This window comes from Mus pahari, chromosome 1 (assembly GCF_900095145.1).
Source record: "Mus pahari chromosome 1, PAHARI_EIJ_v1.1, whole genome shotgun sequence".
Classification (NCBI taxonomy): domain Eukaryota; kingdom Metazoa; phylum Chordata; class Mammalia; order Rodentia; family Muridae; genus Mus; species Mus pahari.
Window position 1 is genome coordinate 45,976,234 of NC_034590.1, and position 17,203 is coordinate 45,993,436.

General features: G+C 43.3%; 1 pseudogene; it reads left to right on the top strand.

The window, feature by feature from the left end:
- The window catches only part of LOC110317850, a 59,666-nt pseudogene extending 44,055 nt beyond the window's left edge, over positions 1–15,611 (top strand).
- The last annotated feature ends 1,592 nt before the right edge of the window (positions 15,612–17,203 follow it).

Sequence of the window (17,203 nt, forward strand, 5' to 3'; positions counted from 1 at the left end):
GTGCTGTCCTGCAGGTGCAGTCAGAGGTGCAGTGCTGTCCTATAGGTGCAGTGCTGTCGTGTAGGTGCAGTCAGAGGTGCGGTGCTGTCCTGTAGGTGCAGTCAGAGGTGCGGTGCTGTCCTGTAGGTGCTAGGCCCTCAGGTGGAGCCGGAACACTGAAAAACAAAGTGATGATCTTAACTTTCTTTAACTTGAGATGACTCTGTATTGTTTGTCTTTTTTTGAGAAGGGGTCTTACACTGTCACTCTGCCTGGCTTAGGACTAGGCTGGCGTCTACCTGTTTGCCTCCGGCATGCTATGATTGCAGTGGAAGGCACACACTGGCCACTTTGCTTACTTCAAAGCTCTGTACAAATCTCCTTGAGACCATAATGTCTTTTATATTTAATATCATAAGATTCTGCTTATTTTTTGCAAATGTTGGAATGCTATTTGTGTGTATGTGTGTGTGTGTGTGTGTGTGTGTGAGAGAGAGAGAGAGAGAGAGAGAGAGAGAGAGAGAGAGAGAGAGAGAGAGAGAGAAGCAGAGTTAAGATTCCACAGAATGGAAATTATTGGAAGATCTTTGATCAGAGCATGGTCCAGGCAGCAGTCAGGTCAGGAGGAGAGTCATATACATATATAGATCAAGACAAAAGTGATTTCACCCTAAATGGAATGCTCTTTGTTTAGTCATGTGCATTCTTGTATTCCTGGTACTATGTGAGGTGTTGTCAAGATATCACTAAGTCCTTTTGTCTGACTCTGGTTTACTGGGCAACTGTGAGCGAAAATCTCAGGAGCCATCTAGGAGAGGCTAAAGGCGATCCAGGGATGGTTCACTGTGGAACTGTGATGAGTGAGCCCTTGGAGGCTAAGCCTGAGCGACAAGTCTGGTTTCTGCTATTGATATGCCTATCCTGTCATTATTAAGTTACTCTAACAATTCCCAGGCATTGGTCCACCCTATTGGGCAGATTTTCTGCAGATTAACAAAGAAGTACTGTCTTATAATGATACTATACAAACAAAAAAATGATTTTTTTCCTAATGATGATTCTATGAGAATTCCTAAAATTATGCTAGTGATTTTTAAGCCTTTTGTAATAAGTACTGCAATTAGAGTCTTCTGTGATAGGAAAACTACAAATAGAACTCTGCCAGTTTTCACGTGTCAGGAGTTAACTGTGCTGAGATAGAAAGCAGGCACTGGTGCAGATTTACACTTAGGACCACATTCCTCTAGGATGTAAAACAGTGAACTGAAGGCTATTAAAGGGGGAGTGGCTTATTGTAGCTACAAGGACAGAAGGTAAAATATTGACTAGGTTTGCCTATACAAAAACTTCAATGTTAGCTTAGACATGAGAGTTATAGACTCGACGTGAACCTGTGGAGCAGATAACAAATGTCTAGGTAGATAACTTGTCTTAATGAAAACACATGCAAGTATCTCTGCTGTGAACTTCTTATTCAATTTATGATTTGAATTTATGTTTAAAGTTGTGAACTTTTGGTCATTGGAATACCCTGTGATCATGTGTCCTGGAAAAGTACTAAAACAAGGACCGATGACAATAGAAGAGAGCAGAAGAAGAATAGACAGAAGGAGAGTAGAAACAAACTAGAGCCGAGGAGCTGGGCCGATGGGGAGAGACAAAGAAGAGAGGGGAGCAGGGAGAACACAGAGCAGGCTGCGTCTTGTCCCGAGACAGGATAAAACAGGCTTCTTTTTATAGACGAGGATAGGAATTTTTTTTTCTAACAGATTTGGATTTAGCAATAGAAGCTTTCTCTTTCAATTGGCAATAAAAGTTGAAGCTTATTTTTCATCCAAAATGAGTGAGTTCTTTCTGCACTGGTGCTTGGGCATTTGCTCCATAAGCCATATGTAAGTATAGGTATGTATGTGTAAGTGTGCAAGTGGATGAGACAGGGTAGTTCTGACATGAATGTGTGTATGAATGTATGTGTGTTTCTGTGCATATTGGTATGTGTAAAAGTGCTTCATTCACTAGCTGGCAGGGGATGAGTGAACTCCCAGCCTTGAGCCAGGACTGATAAGGACCTGCAGGGTAAAGATCGAAGAAACACAACCCACCTATGTTTAACAATAGGGTATTAATTTGCCAGAGACCTGTAGCTTCTGGCATCAGAAGTTAAGACATCTGGCATCTTTGAGTTAAGAGAGAGAATTAAGCTAAGAGTTAAGTTTTCTAACATTTAATCAAGTACAGAGAATTATAAAGTGAGAGTTAAGTTTTCTAGCGGTAATCGGGCACAGAGATTTACTATTATTTTTATTTCTATTTATTTATTTTATTAGATATTTTCTTCATTTACATTTCAAATGCTATCCTGAAAGTCCCCTATACCCTCCCCCGCCCTGCTCCCCAACCCACTTCCTGGCCCTGGCATTCTCCTGTACTGGGGCATAAGATCTTCACAAGACTAAGGGCCTCTCCTCCCATTGATGGCCGACTAGGCCATCCTCTGCCACATAAGGCACAGAGATTTATAAAGTAAATAATAGATAAAGAGTTAGGTTTCCTCAGTACTTAATGAAGCAGAGAACAGTAATAAAGTTAAGATTTTAGCACACACCAATAAGAGTTAAGTCCCCAGTGCTTAATGAAGCACAGCACAGTGATAAGGATTTAAGTTTTTAACACAGAAAAATAAGAGTTAAGTCTTCAGTGCTTAATGAAGCACAGAACAATAAGAAAAAGTTACATTTTTATCACAGAACAGTAAGATAGAGTTAAGTAGTAAATTAAAGCATAAAGAGTTATAGAAAAAAGAAGCCAGCTGTTACCAGCCACAGACTAAGTAAGAGAGTCTCAAGTCTCCAGCTTCAGCCACCAGCTTCAGCATTCAGCATTATTAGAAAGTTACAAGGCCACAGATCATCAGTCTTTTGATCTGTATCTGCCCATCATCTGTGTCCACTTCAGTCTCCGGCAGGAAATAAAAACAAAAAACTGACCAGCGTTCCTCTGAGGGGGGGAGGGAGACAATCACAGTGGTTATGACCCAGCATAGCCGCAGTCATGTTGAATTTAATCCGTAAGCCATGTTCCATTCAAACCCCTGTGTTCAACAGAGAGAACAAGTGAACTGTGGGTGCACTCAGAGTTCTTGCTGGGTCCCCAGACATCTCTCCTGAGGTAAATAAATCCTCAAGGGTTGTATACTGAGAGAGTCACTTATATAACCTTTATGAAGTGAGAAAATGACGAACAGGAAGGAGTTCTGGTTGCCAGGACTTAAGGGTAGCAAGAAGACAGAAGGAAGAGTGGTGGGGTAGCTCTGTGAACAGGAGGGACGTGGTGGTCAGGAAAGTATTCCAGACCTGAAGTGCTGATGCTGATCAACTCAGTTTTGTAAAATGTAACCACTGGGGACACAAAGTAAGTGCTACATGGGACTTCTGCTGTTTCCTACAACCCCACGTGAATGTATAACTCTATCAAAATAAAAGGTATAATTTAAAGAAAAGAAGGCACAGAAGTGCACATTATCTTTTAGAAAGCTTTACAAAAAAAAAAAAAAAAAAGGCTCACAACAAAGAGAGATTTTAGGCAGCTTGGGAAGCCGGTGGCTATTATAACCCAGTTCTCAAGGTCTCTTGAGAACCAAGGGTTTTTGTTTTTGGTTTGTCCTAATGATGTTCAGAATCAAAGTGTTTTCCAGCCCAAATAACGCTGGAAATTTTAGGAGCGCAGTTGCTATTAGAAACTAATTGTCACCAGCGAGAAAAAGGAGGGTGTGTCCAGGAGAGTGTGATGTCCTTGGCTTTGAATGCTAGCCCAGCAGAATGACCCGATGGTCCCAGCAGGCTGGCACCTTGCAGGTATTCACAGGACAATTTCCACTTACACACCAGGTAGTGAAGTCTGCTTTTCATGTTGCCCAGCCCAATCCCATTCCTGTTCCCAGCTGTATGCTCCATATGTAAAAGCATTGATTTCCCCACTATATGTTCATTGTGTGATAGAAACTTAATCCCATCGATTTGAAATGCTGTTTATAGTGCGTGTTTGCAGGAGATTCGGATTAAGCGTTAGATGCCCGAGTTTTTTCACTTACTTATGTGTGTGTACGTGTGACCTTGTATGTTATGCTGTACTTGTGGAGGTCAGAGGACAGCTTTGTGGAACTGCTTCTCTCCCACCTTCATGTGGGTTCCAGGGATTGAACCTGGGTTGTCAGGCTTAGTGACAAATATTTTTGACCGCTGAGGTATCACCCTGGCACAAGAACTAGACATTTAACCATCACGTTTAAACCTCATTACAATATTTGGGTGAGCACCTTGTTATTACTTGATAAATTAGGAGAATGTGTGTATTAGGAAAGCAAAGAAGGTTTCCCAAGAACACTGCAAGTAGATGGAGAAGCTCAAAAGAAAGCAACCAGCCACACCAGTTTATCCAAGAGTCGGGAGTTGTGAGTCTTTTGGCGCCAATAGTAGAGAAGTCTGGTCACTCCTGATAGAATGTCATCTCTGAGTTCATGTGGCTTCCGATTTTGCATTCTTTCTGCTGCCCCTTGCCACCTCCTAATTCCTTAGAGACCAGAAAGAATTGTAAGCATCAGCGAAAGCATGTCAAATTGGGATTTCTAAAGAGGGGAGTAGGAATAACGATGCTACTAGGAGCAACGAGAGAAAGTGGTAGGCAAGGAAACCTGTATTTATATTCTATTCTGTTCAGTTTCAAGAATAATTGGCGAATAGAAAGAAAGACAGGCAAGCAATTAAGCTTGAAATGTATTCAAATGAGAAAACAAGGGAGAGGAGAGTGGAATTTGTGTGTTTTAAATTGCTTATGAAGTTTTTAATAAATAATGTGTGGCCCTCGAAAAATAAACGCTAATGAATGAGATCTGGAGGGTTGGCTTGCTGGAGGATTGGAGATCAACACATGCAGAGCATCAATCCAGAGACTGGATGAGTTAATGCCTCTGCATGTAAGAACGTGCCTGCCTCCTCAGGATCGCAGCACACACAGATTTAACCTCTCTTTCTCTCTGTAACCTGCTCTCTGAATAGATGTTCACTCTGCTGGAAAAGTGTGATATGATCCTTGGGGAGGGGAGTAACACAGGAGGCAAGATGCAGGACTAGCAGTAGCTTGGCAGATGCCAGATCTGGTGACCACTGGAGCAGAGTTGGGTAGCAGATGTTATGTTACCATAGCAACTGGTGGGCTGCTCCAAATGAAGAAGGGACTCAATTTCCAAGGACTGAGACCTGAGGGAGACTTTGAACCCTGCCTGTCTCTAGAGCTCTCTGGCTTTGGAAGCAAGGAGGAGGCAGGAAGAGGCTCTCACAGGCTCCTCCCCCCTCCTCATTGCTACTGTGCTGTACATAAAGGAGAAAGAAAAAAATAATCTTATTTTAATACCAACCTTTGTTGGGAAGGATGCTCCCAGCTGTGAATTAATGAGGTGCTTTGCCTTGCCTCCAGGAGAGGAGGTGAGGATCTTCCTTCCAGTCAAACTGGTGCCACCCACCTCCATTCTCCAGTGTCCTTCACTTCTCAGCTTCTGTGGTTGGTGACTGAATACGCCACATTACAGAATGACTGCTAGTAGCGCACAACCTCCCTATTGTTCCCCTTTTCTGCACCAGACTGCCTCATTGTGCTTTGAATTAATTTTTTACTAGGAAAACCCTAATTATCATGTGAACACCACAATTACCTTACATTCTGGTTTTTATGTCAAAAGCCTTAATTAAAAAAATGCAAACAGCTAAAATATTACTTGATATGTTCACCCCTTCTTGGCATTTCTGATTTTTCCAGTGGATCTGGAGCACCAAAAAGGGAACCTCCCATACTGGCCTCCCTTGACCTCTGAAGGGTCCTTGAATCTTCATGACCAACTAGAAGAAACGAAGGCTCTGTGGGAGGCAGGCTCTGCAGATTCCCTGAATCTCAGTTGCTATTGCTAAAGCTGGGCTCTCCAAAAAGCAATTCATGAGTGTGCCAGATGGAAATATGAAGTTTTCTGTTATTTTTTCATCTTGTCCTACAAAAACTCATTTTCTCAGTCTGTACAGTGTTCGTACTATGGCCGTCAATGGTCCATATGCATGTATGTACAATTTTAAGCTTTGTAAGGATTTGTGGAGGTTTGAAACTAGAGCCTTTGCAAAGACAGTTTTAATACATATGCCAATCAACTCAGTTATTTAAACATCTAATTCAGGGGCTGAAGATGTGGCTCAGTGGTTAAGAGCACTTACTGTGCTTGCAGAGAGCCTTAGTTTGGTTCCCTATACCTACATCTTATGATTTACAACTGCCTGTAACTTTAGTTCCATAGAATCTGACACCCTCTTCTGGCCCCTGTAGGAATTTGCATGCGTGTCATACACATAACCACACGTAGGCATATATGTACACACAAATTCATACATACACACGCAAATAAATAGAATAGAATAAATCAATACTTTTTAGCATGTGTGTTTGCATAATTGTGCACACAACATCCAAACCCTTAGAATAGTTCATTATTTACAAAAAGAAATGCTTGCTAGACCCCTATGTTTTACTTCCTTCTATATGTATACCCCACGTTCATGGTCTCTTGGGTCCTGGCTAACACTGTATAAATGGTTAATATGAAAGGAGGCACGTCATTGTGAAATTTTATATCTATCTCCTTTCTCTAACACAATAGTCTTCAGGTCTGCCTGTGTTGCAGCATGAGTAAGCAGGCAGTCCTTTACACAGCTAAATAATATTCTGTTGTGCACTCTTCACGGCAGCCTCAAATTATAGAAAATATCTTGGAGAAACTCTAACCAAGCAAGTAAAGCATCTGTATGATAAATCTTCAAGTCTTTGGAAAAAAAAGTTAAAGATATCAGAAGATGGAAAGATCTCCCATGTTCACGGATCAGTAAGATTAATATAATAAAAATGGCCAGCCTAAAAAGCCATCAACGTGAGGATTCGACACAACCCCCATGAAAATTCCCCATGAAAATTATACAGCTTGAGAAAACAGTTCCCAAATTCATATGGAAAAACAAATAGCCCAGAGACTAAGGGTAGACCCAAACATGACTGGTCTAAAGAAAAAAAAAAATCAATGAAATGATTCCTAATGATATTCTGCTCTACTTGTGATTTGGTACCTTGTCCAGTTGTCATCGGAGAGACTCCCTCTAGCAGCAGATGGGAGTGAGTACAAAGACCCACATCAGACGTTATTTGGAGAAAGTATCTTAACTGTGAGTCTCCATTGGGTTCCTTCCCTTGGAAACCAGGGCTCCCCAAGAAAGATGGGATGGAGAACACCAGGCAAGCATGGCCCATTGAATCAACTAATCGGGCTCACGTGGGCTCACAGAGACTGAGACAGTAAGTACAAGGCCTGCAGGAATCTGTACTAGGTCCTCTGCACATACGTTAGGCTGTTGGCTTGGTGTTTTTGTGAGACTCCTAACTGTGGGAGTGGGAGTAGCTCTGACTCTCCTGCCTGCTCCTGGGACTCTGCTTCTATTGAACTGCCTCGTCCAGCTCCATATGAGGGCTTTTGCCTTGTCTAATTGTATCTTGTTTTGTCCTATTTGGCTGTTGTCTCTTTACTGAAGAGGAAATTGAGAGGAGTGGATTTTGGGAAGAGAGCAGGTGGGGGAAACTGTGAGGAATTGAGGAGGGAAACTGTGGTTGGGATGTATCATATGAGAGAAAAAAATCTGATTTTCAATTAAAAAATAATATTACTCTGTGAATTCCATATCAGTATGTTTTTTTATCTACCCATTACTAATCTGGATAAGGAACCAAATTTTATAACATTCCCCTTATCTATATAATCATGTAATATATATATGTATATGTGTATGTATGTATGTATGTTTTCTCACAGATAGTATTCAGCAAGGTATGGTGGCACTGTCACTTGTGATCCTAGATCCTGGGAGGTCATGACAGAAGTATCATGTGTTCAAGCCTAGTCTGAGGTAAATAGCAAGTTACAGTCCAGCATGGTTATAAAATGAAAACTTGTCTCAAAACAAAACAAATGAAACAAAAATAGACAATATTTAAAGAAGCTTATTTTTAATTTGTTTGCATATGTCCTATGATCTATGTACTGTGCACCTTTTCATGTGTGCGAGTGTATACACATGAGTGCCACGAGATGCGGAGGTCAGAGGACAAGTTTGTGGCCGGTCATCCATCACCTTCTGCGCTGTTTTACACAGGGTCGCACACTGTTTGCAGCTGTGAAAGACAGGCCAGCTGGCTCCAAACTCCAGTGTGTTCTCCTGCCTCTACTCCTACTTCAGCATAGGAGTGCTGGGATTATAGGCACACACCACTGCATCAGGATTTAAGTGGATTCTTGGGATCTGAACTCAGGTCTTCATAGTTATGAAGCAGGTGGTTAACTCAATGATCTGTCTCCCCTGTCCTCAAAATGCTTTACAACAGCCAGGCGCTAATAACACGTGACTGCTGGAAGCTCCATAGAGTGAGTGACCTTTTATTTGCTGGGATCAGGGGAGTGAGGGCTAGGACATTTAGGGCAGAAGCTATCTACCAGCTGTCATGGAAACATTTCAATATCTTAACAAGTGAAACAGCCGTATGAGTGTGCGAGAACTAAATGCTCTGCCTATATAGTACATTCTGGTGGATTTTCTGTGAGGGTTAAATGAGGCTGGAAACCCAGAAGGACCTGGGGTTCCTATTCAGAGACATGTGTTACCTTGCTACGGATAGCAAACAGGAGCTTGAAAGCCCCACTTCTCACTCCTCCTATCTAGGACTGTTCCTGCAGCTGAGAGAGTCTCTCCCCAGAAGTCAGTCTGGTTATGCATCTAAAGAGAGCTCTTAGACCCCTGGTAGCTGCAGCTCACTACTGAGATGGCAGAAGGAAATTCTCTTGCATGGACCCCATGGCATCTTCTTTGGAATAAGAGTAGGAGGGACCTGGCTGGAGTTTGATAGAGTAGTCTGGCTATATGGCTGTGGGGAGACAGGAAACAGACGTGTCCAACAGAACGCTCTCCATTCTATTTTCTTTCTTGGTTTACATGCCCGCCCAGACTATCCTTTGATTCAAATTTTTGCTACTACATTTCAGAATTTTATAGGCTGCATAGGAAGCTCCTGGCACAAAATCAAATCTGGACAGACAGAGAGTGGGACAGGCAAGTTGAAGACAGAGATCTCTTGGTTGCCATTTAGGCCTTCTTCCCAGGGACACTTCTAGACAAGGGGCAAGTTGACAAAAGCAGCTAGAGTGACTGCTCTGTTCAATAAAACAGAGTAAAGTATTGAACTCCTCTGCTGCAGCTATCACAAGCCTCCACTCAAACTATAGTTGCACATGACCTGTCTCCCTCAGGCCTTACTACAACTGTGCAGAATAAAAGAAGTTTTAATGACACGAGGATGATCTGGACTGCAGCTAAATGAGAATTGGTTTTATTTAAGGGTGTGGCCCATAGAAGATTGTGCATGTGCTACTGAATGGTCACACATTCAAGTGTATATAGGCAGCATGAATTAGACTTCATGAGTTTAAAAAAAAAAGACCTAGAATTGTGAGATTAGGGAGTTAGTCTAGATCTAGTGGGTGTTGGTGTAGAGGGTAAATATGGTCAAAGTAGATGGAATGAAATTCTTTAAGAACTACAACAATGACAAACAGTAAAGTAGTTAGAAATGGCACTAATGAGAATGGAAATATAGGATTTATTATTGAAAAGATGATGGGGGAAAAGAGTGGTTTGGGGGGAGGTTTCATATGGAAAAGATTTACTACAAAGAAAAGAAAGGGCAACCTCTCATCTCAAGAAGGGGGGGTTCATCCTCTCCCACAAAGCCTTGGCTCTTCATCTTGCCTCACTGATGACCTCATTGCCTCCATCCCTACTCTCTTTCTGGGATGGTTGTAAGATGGTGCTGGTGTGTGATTTAGTATTTATAGGAGGGAGATCCTGCATGGGAACCCTTCCTTTATCCCAGTTAGGCTCCATCTGCTTCTGTGTGTGCTCAGAGGCAGAAGCAATCGCTAGGGAAATGTCATAAACTAGATGACTCTGCTCTTAGAACAAAACTGTGGGGTGGCTGTTTGGGGTTGGGTGTGGTGGTCCTTTCACAGCTGGGCATCAGAACAAGGGTGATGTCTATGGGCTGAGTGGCAGCTCTCATGTGTATGTCTGATGACGAGGGTGTTTCTAATCCAGTTTCTGTCCCTTTCTTTTGTCATTTATGTTTCACTGTCCAACCTTCGCCTCCTTACCTCCAGTCTTTCCGGCAAACTCATCACCCCACTGGCGTGGGATTCCCCCCCCCCTTTAATAAGCTCTCTAGAATTTGTTTAGCTATGGAAACTTTCAACACCAGAAATAAAAACAGTCTGTGAATCATGCCAAAATTATAAGGCTGGCATCAAACTGAATAAGATGAACAATATTCGTTAGTCTTACCCAGACCCTCTTGCCCACAAAGGTTCTTTTTCTAAGATAGATTCTTATTTTTTTGAATGTGCATGAAGGAGTGTGGATGGTGTGTGTTCACCCGTCTGTTGCATGCACATGCAAGCACACATGTCCATGTTCACACAGAACCGAGAGGAGAACATCAGGTGTCTACACGGTCTTTCTCTTGATCTCTGCCTCATTTTTTGTAAGGTAGCGTCTCTCATTGAACTAGTAGCTAGGCTGGTAGTCAGTCAGCCCCCTATCCTCGTGGTTCCTCCTCCCAGAAGCACTGGCGAGCTTATGCCTGACTTCCTTTCTTCGGATGGTTCTTCGTTTTGGTTCTGTGTGGATGCTAGGGACTGAACTCAGTTCCTCATGCCTACATAGCAAGTGCTCTTACTTACTGATCCCTCCTTCTAGTCCCAACTTCTTAATTTAAAAGGAACAATTATTAAGTGTTTTGAAGTGTTGTAGACTATCAAATGTTTCCAAGCATTGAAGACATGCTAGTCCCAGACACACGCTGTCTCTTTAGGAAGGTGAATGGGAAGATACTTGAAAGCATAATAGCTCCCTCTTTGGGTGACTTAATGATATGTTTGTGGGTCATGTGTTCAATACCCGGAAGTGTTCACAAATATGTAAACTAAATAGTACCCCTTATTTCATCTCTCTGTCTGGGCAATGCTAGATCTAACATCTGTGTACTCTTATAGTCTGTGCTATTCTTCTTTTGGGGACTGCTGAGTTTGATGTCCAGCCTACCTCCTCCCTTCTGGACCTTCTCTGCAGTGTCAAGGCAGTGAGGGAGGTTGTAAGGATGATGACTGCTAGCCATGAGCCATGTATCAGCAATCAAACCACATTTGTGCTTATTGAGTCTTTCCTGTGAGATCAGAATGTGGAGTCAGGGTCTTTACCTTGACCTTGGGGACAAGAGAAAACATACATAGGAAGCCTATGGAATAAGATTCAGTAAGCTCCAATGCCAAGGGAATGACCAGGTGCTTTATTGAGTTTGAAAAAAACCCACTGAATTTCTTACTTCCGATATGCATGCTTTTCTGCAAGAATGCCATCCTTTGGCTTTGTTTGTTTGTTTGTTTGCTGCAAGAAAAACAGAGGAGTGATAGGTTACTACAGAGAGGTGACTCCCAACATTAGGGACAGTATGAGGACAGGATAGTATATTAATGACTTTGCTGTTCCTGTGACAAAGCACCATGGTCAAAAACAACAGGGGAGAGTCCAGAAGGATGGGGGAGGCATGGTAGCAGGCACCAGGCTTGGTAGCAGGAGCAGGAAGCTGAAAGATTTCACATCTTTAACAGCAAACACAAGGTAAAGAATGAACCAGAGGTGAGGTGAAGCTTAACATCTTAAAGATGTGGTTCCTTCCTATGGTGGCACTTCTCATAACCTCTCACCAAACCAATCTACCAAGCCTGTGGAGGGTGTTTCTCATCAAAACCTCCACAGACAGTGTTCTAGTGTACTTTGCATCACTGTGATAAAGACCAAGACCAAAAGCTGCTTGGAGAGGAAAGGTTTACTTACTCACCTTCACCTCATGTTACAATGTACCATCAAGGGAAGTCAAACCAAGAGGCTGTAGGCAGCAGCCAATGTAGAGACCATGGAGGAGTGCTGCTTACCGGCTTGCTCTTCATGACTTGCTCATTTTTCTTTCTTATATATCCAAGAACCACCTACTTAGGGGGGTGGCATGACCCACAGTGAGCTAAGCCTTCCAACAGCAACCATTAATCAAGAAAACGGCACACAGGACAATATGATAGAGTATTTTTGCTCAGTTGAGGCTCTAAACGTACTCTATACAATAGTACAACAGCAGCAATGGTTACAGTGAAAAATTCCAAAGCTCAGAGTGTGGGAGACCTGCCCTAGGCTTTGCAGGTAATGGTTTCCTAATGACAAAAATGTATGCTGAGGTCAATAGTGTCCTCAAGGAAATTTATAATGTCTTAGTCACATCCACAAGCAGTTAGGCAGTAAGTGCATGCACAGGCTGAGGGCATGCATCCTTCTTTGTAGACTCTATCTGGTGGGGCTATCATTCCATTCTTTCTTGTTTTATATCTCTGCTTCTCTGGGAGAGGCACAGATACTCCAGGCTGAAACTGACCAATGCACTAGTTACTTTGCTCATGGCCTTAGAAAGCACCCGACAAACACAGCTGAAGAAGGGATGGTGTATTTGTGTTGTTGGTTGGGGGTGGGGTGGGGAATGCAGTTCACAGTGATAGGGAAAGCATTGTGCCAAGAGTGTGAGATGTCTGGAGAGAGAGAGAGAGAGAGAGAGAGAGAGAGAGAGAGAGAGAGAGAGAGAGAGAGAGAAGGATCAGCTTTTTCCCTTTTTCCTTTGTATTTGGTCTGGAAGGTCAAGTCTAGCAGATGGTGCTGCCCATATTCAGGGAGGGCCATCTTCCCTCAGNATAGGGAAAGCATTGTGCCAAGAGTGTGAGATGTCAGAGAAGAGGTCTGGAGAGAGAGAGAGAGAGAGAGAGAGAGAGAGAGAGAGAGAGAGAGAGAGATCAGCTTTTTCCCTTTTTCCTTTGTATTTGGTCTGGAAGGTCAAGTCTAGCAGATGGTGCTGCCCATATTCAGGGAGGGCCATCTTCCCTCAGTTAAGCCTCCCTGGAAACTCTCTCATTGGCACACTAGAGGTGTGTCTAGGTGATTCCAAATCCACACAAATTGATGTGAAGATGAACCTTTTCCAGGAGTTTGCAAAGGTACAGTTCAACCATGTTCATCTGCACAAGGTTGGAGATGTTGCCTGGCTTGCCTGTGGTGGGAGAGAAGACGAAAACTCTGTATGGAGACCCGGGTGACCTCATTTTACCTTTGTCTACACTGCATTTCAACAATTGGAGGGAACCTCTATCTTTTGTATTTGAAGTGACGATAGTCACTTTAACCTGTCAAGCTAATCCACCATTATAAAAACCCCTTCCCTGTGTAAACGGGGACTAGAGCATTAACTTGTATTAGGCATTTATTATGGGCCAGCCTAGAAGCCACACACTGACAATGCAATAACTTATTTGAATCCCACAAGCACCAAGCGCCGCTTCCTACTTAATCGCCAAATAGAGTTTAGGCTTTGTAGCCTGATTTGAGACAAGTTCCAGTTCAATCAACTGTTTCTTGTGTGAATTCAGACTTCTTGTTAAGGTAGTGCCTCGGTGTATCCGATAACTACTTAATCAGTTGTCTATAACCAATAACATAATACCACAATCTATGTACATGATAAAAAAAAGAGGCTTGATTTGGTTCATAGATCTGGCCCAAGGATGAAAGACTGAATGCATTGGTAGACTTATTACCAATAGAGTGCCAAAATGGCCCAGGGCATCAAATGCTGGAGGACAAGGAGCATATGGGACAAAACCAGACCCACACTAGAGATAACTTATTAATCTCTTACTTGTATAAGTAGACCAATTCATCTAAGAGGGCACAGTACTAATCATCCCTCTTAAAGGTCCTTCCTGGGAGAGCAGCATGGGGACTTGGTGCAGGCCATTTATCATACCTCTTGTTAACAGTCTTCTTGCTGTTTGTAGAGTAACTTGCCTTTTTCCTGTGTTGTGATCTAGTGGCCTGAAACATACTATGTCTAGTATCAAGATTCAAAGCAGAGAGATCTTTGAATCTTGTGGGAATCCAATGTTGAGGTTGATCTCTGTACTTCAAAGGTCTCTAACAAGTTGCTATGCCTCTGTTGTCTCCTATGAGGCCCTGGAATTCCAAGACAGTAATAAGGTGCATTACATGGGGGGAGGTGTCATTCAGACTCTGCTCCCCCATCCTTATTAGTGTAACTGGGGTCACAACTGGTGGATCCTGAGCAGGGAACCAAGGCAGGAATAACAGGGGGGGATGGAGACCACAGGTGGCTAGTGGGCGTGATGAGAACAGACAGGCTTCAGGGAGACGGCTCATTTAATGTAGGGACAAAGGCTATTTAAACCTTTATGGGGTAAGTAGGGGCTATTAGGATGAATAGGTATCATTGGCTTGAGCCAGGGAACTGAGGATGCTTCGTCTGAATAAGGAAGAATTCCAGGTGCTATTGAACATGACCTTATAAGAGGAAAGGAAGTTTAACCTAGCTACTGGGCTACGTGCCCTCCTCTGGTGGGGCAAAAGTGAGGGGCACATGTCTCTGTGGGCTGGAGCATGCAGGCCTCGGGCAGAGAGGGGAGCCATCCTACTCCTGCAGATCTCAGGATGAGATTTCCCCACTCTTGCTCCAGGCCTACTCCTCATAGCCCCATGGTTCCCCTGGCCCCACAGGGAAGAGTGTCTCAAAGGCATTATCACTAGAACTGTTGCACCCGCTCTGGCTAGCAAGGAAGTTAAGGCTGTGGGATGGAGACTATGATGGATGGGACTGAAAAGAAATGTAAACCTAGTGCAAATGCCATCCCAGGGTGTCCCCAGCAACAAACCGGCCATGCAAGGGTTCACGATCGTCCCCATGAATGTGTCCAGTTTCCAGAAAGCCATGCACATTGGGACAGACATTTACCACAACCTGAAGAACATCATTAAGGAGAAGGTGGTGGAGAATGTAAGAGATGAAGGCAGATTTGAACCTAACATCCTGGAGTGCTGGGGCTGCTGGAGCTGCTGGAGTTGCTGGAGTTGCTGGAGCTGCTGGAGCTGCTGGAGCTGCTGGAGCTGCTGGAGCTTCTGGAGTTGCTGGAGCTGCTGGAGCTGCTGATGAATACAACTGAGAAGGCTGGGCAACACTAATCAGGTTGTCATCAGCTTGAATGTGGCTGCCTCTGACTTCTTCAGGACTTCAAATCTCCTGATGACGTCAGCAACTATACCACAGCTAACCAGCTGGCTGGATCATGCAAATCCTTCATCGGAGATTATTCAGTGGTGTGCACCAAAGGCCCATCTGACCAGCCTGACTGTGAAGTTTGGCAGAAGTTCACAGCTAGTACATTCCCCAGGTGACAGGGAATGACCTCATGGAGACCAACCCTAAGTGGATTGCTTAGGCTGTGGGCCAGAAGTCCTACAATTGCCTCCTGCTCAAAGGGAATCAGATCAGCTCTGTGACTGAGTCACTACAGGTCTACCAAACTGGCCCATTACAATGATTGGGGCACCATGGTGTCTCATTGATTTGGGGAAAAAAAGATTTTCTTTTTTTCTTTATTTTTAATCCATGAATATAATTCTTCTTTATTTTCTTTTTTTTTTTGATTTAAGTTTTATTGCATTATGATGAGAAAAGATACATAATTTCAATTTATCTGAATTTGTTAACATTTAAAAACATATTTTGAGTAAATTGAATTATATCGCATTCTTCTCTCCCTTTTGTACCCCAATTACTCCCGGAGGACCCGCCCCCATCCCGCCGCCCTTCAAAATCTGCAATACCTTCCTTTTTTTTTTGTCATATTCTTTAAAATTTATAAAATATTATAACAATAAAAATGAGTATTATAAAAGTTGTTTGATATAAAACAACAATCAATGGAATAGAACTGAGGATTTTTTCATTGCTGATCTAGTGTTCAGGCTTTGTGCTGGGCAAATCAAAATTGGTGCCCTTTGCCTATCTGAGTGGAAATAAAGTCAGATCCTCAGAATCGAGGAGGAGCTGGGCAGCAAGCCCAAGTTTCTTAGCAGGTCCTTCAGGACTCCACTCCTCCAGGTGAAGCAAACCATGGACTGATAATACTGAGAGCCCTCCGTCAACACCAGCTGCCTAGAATCTTTCTCTGATGTCACTGACGTGACTACAGTCTGGCCGAGTTCTTCCACAGCCTCTGTAGTCCCATGGGCTCCCTCCTTCTCTATACCACTACTTCCTTAGAAGTCCAAAGCCAAGACTGACTACCCGGAGAGACCTGATAGAAATCTCAGCTCTGGAATCATGTGATTGGTTCAGACCATTGTTACTGTGCCGGCACTTCCCAGGTAGAGTCTGAAATCATATCTCTAGAGTAATTTGCAGGGTTGCCACAGTCAACACCCTCCAGTGGTCCTACGTCCAAAATAAACGTCTCAGAGTGACCCATTAAAAGAAAGGGTCTTTTCTGGTATTTTATCCTGTATCTCATATTAGGGATTAAATTCTAGCATCATTTGGAAAAGAAATTTCTATTCTCAGCAACCCCTTCCGAGAAATGGTCATAACCAATGTGGCCAGAGGACTCGGGCCATTTAGAAGAACAATATGCTGAAGTCTCCCTTCAAAATTCAGAAAAAAAAACTGGCCTTCAGCGAGCCCTAGCCAAGCCTAGGAAGCTGGAGGAAGGATGTAGTTGCCACTTGGAGAACATATCCTACTTAGCGTGGATTTTTCTCTTTGCACTACGGAAGGATGCGGTTGTTAAAAAGAATTGCTTACTTCTAGAAATTTCTATCATGGGTCCTTGAGCTCAGTTTCACTAGCCTGTCTTGTTACCAAGTAGAATACAGTTCTTAGCAGTGGGAAGGATGCCACTGAGGGCAGTCATGGAGAGATGGGACAACCAATGAGTACCTTGCCTGGAGTGACTGACATACTGGTTTAGCTCCACCAGCAGGTTCTCCCTCTTAGACACTGTTGCCCTTGCATCCTAATGTGGTACACCCATGATCCTCCAGGGCTCGTTCGACACTGACCCTGGCCCACTGAGGCCCCATACAGGACACGGTCATGTCCTTTGCTTGGATCCTAGAGTATGCTCCCACACTGGTCATCAAGGTGATTAACATCTCCC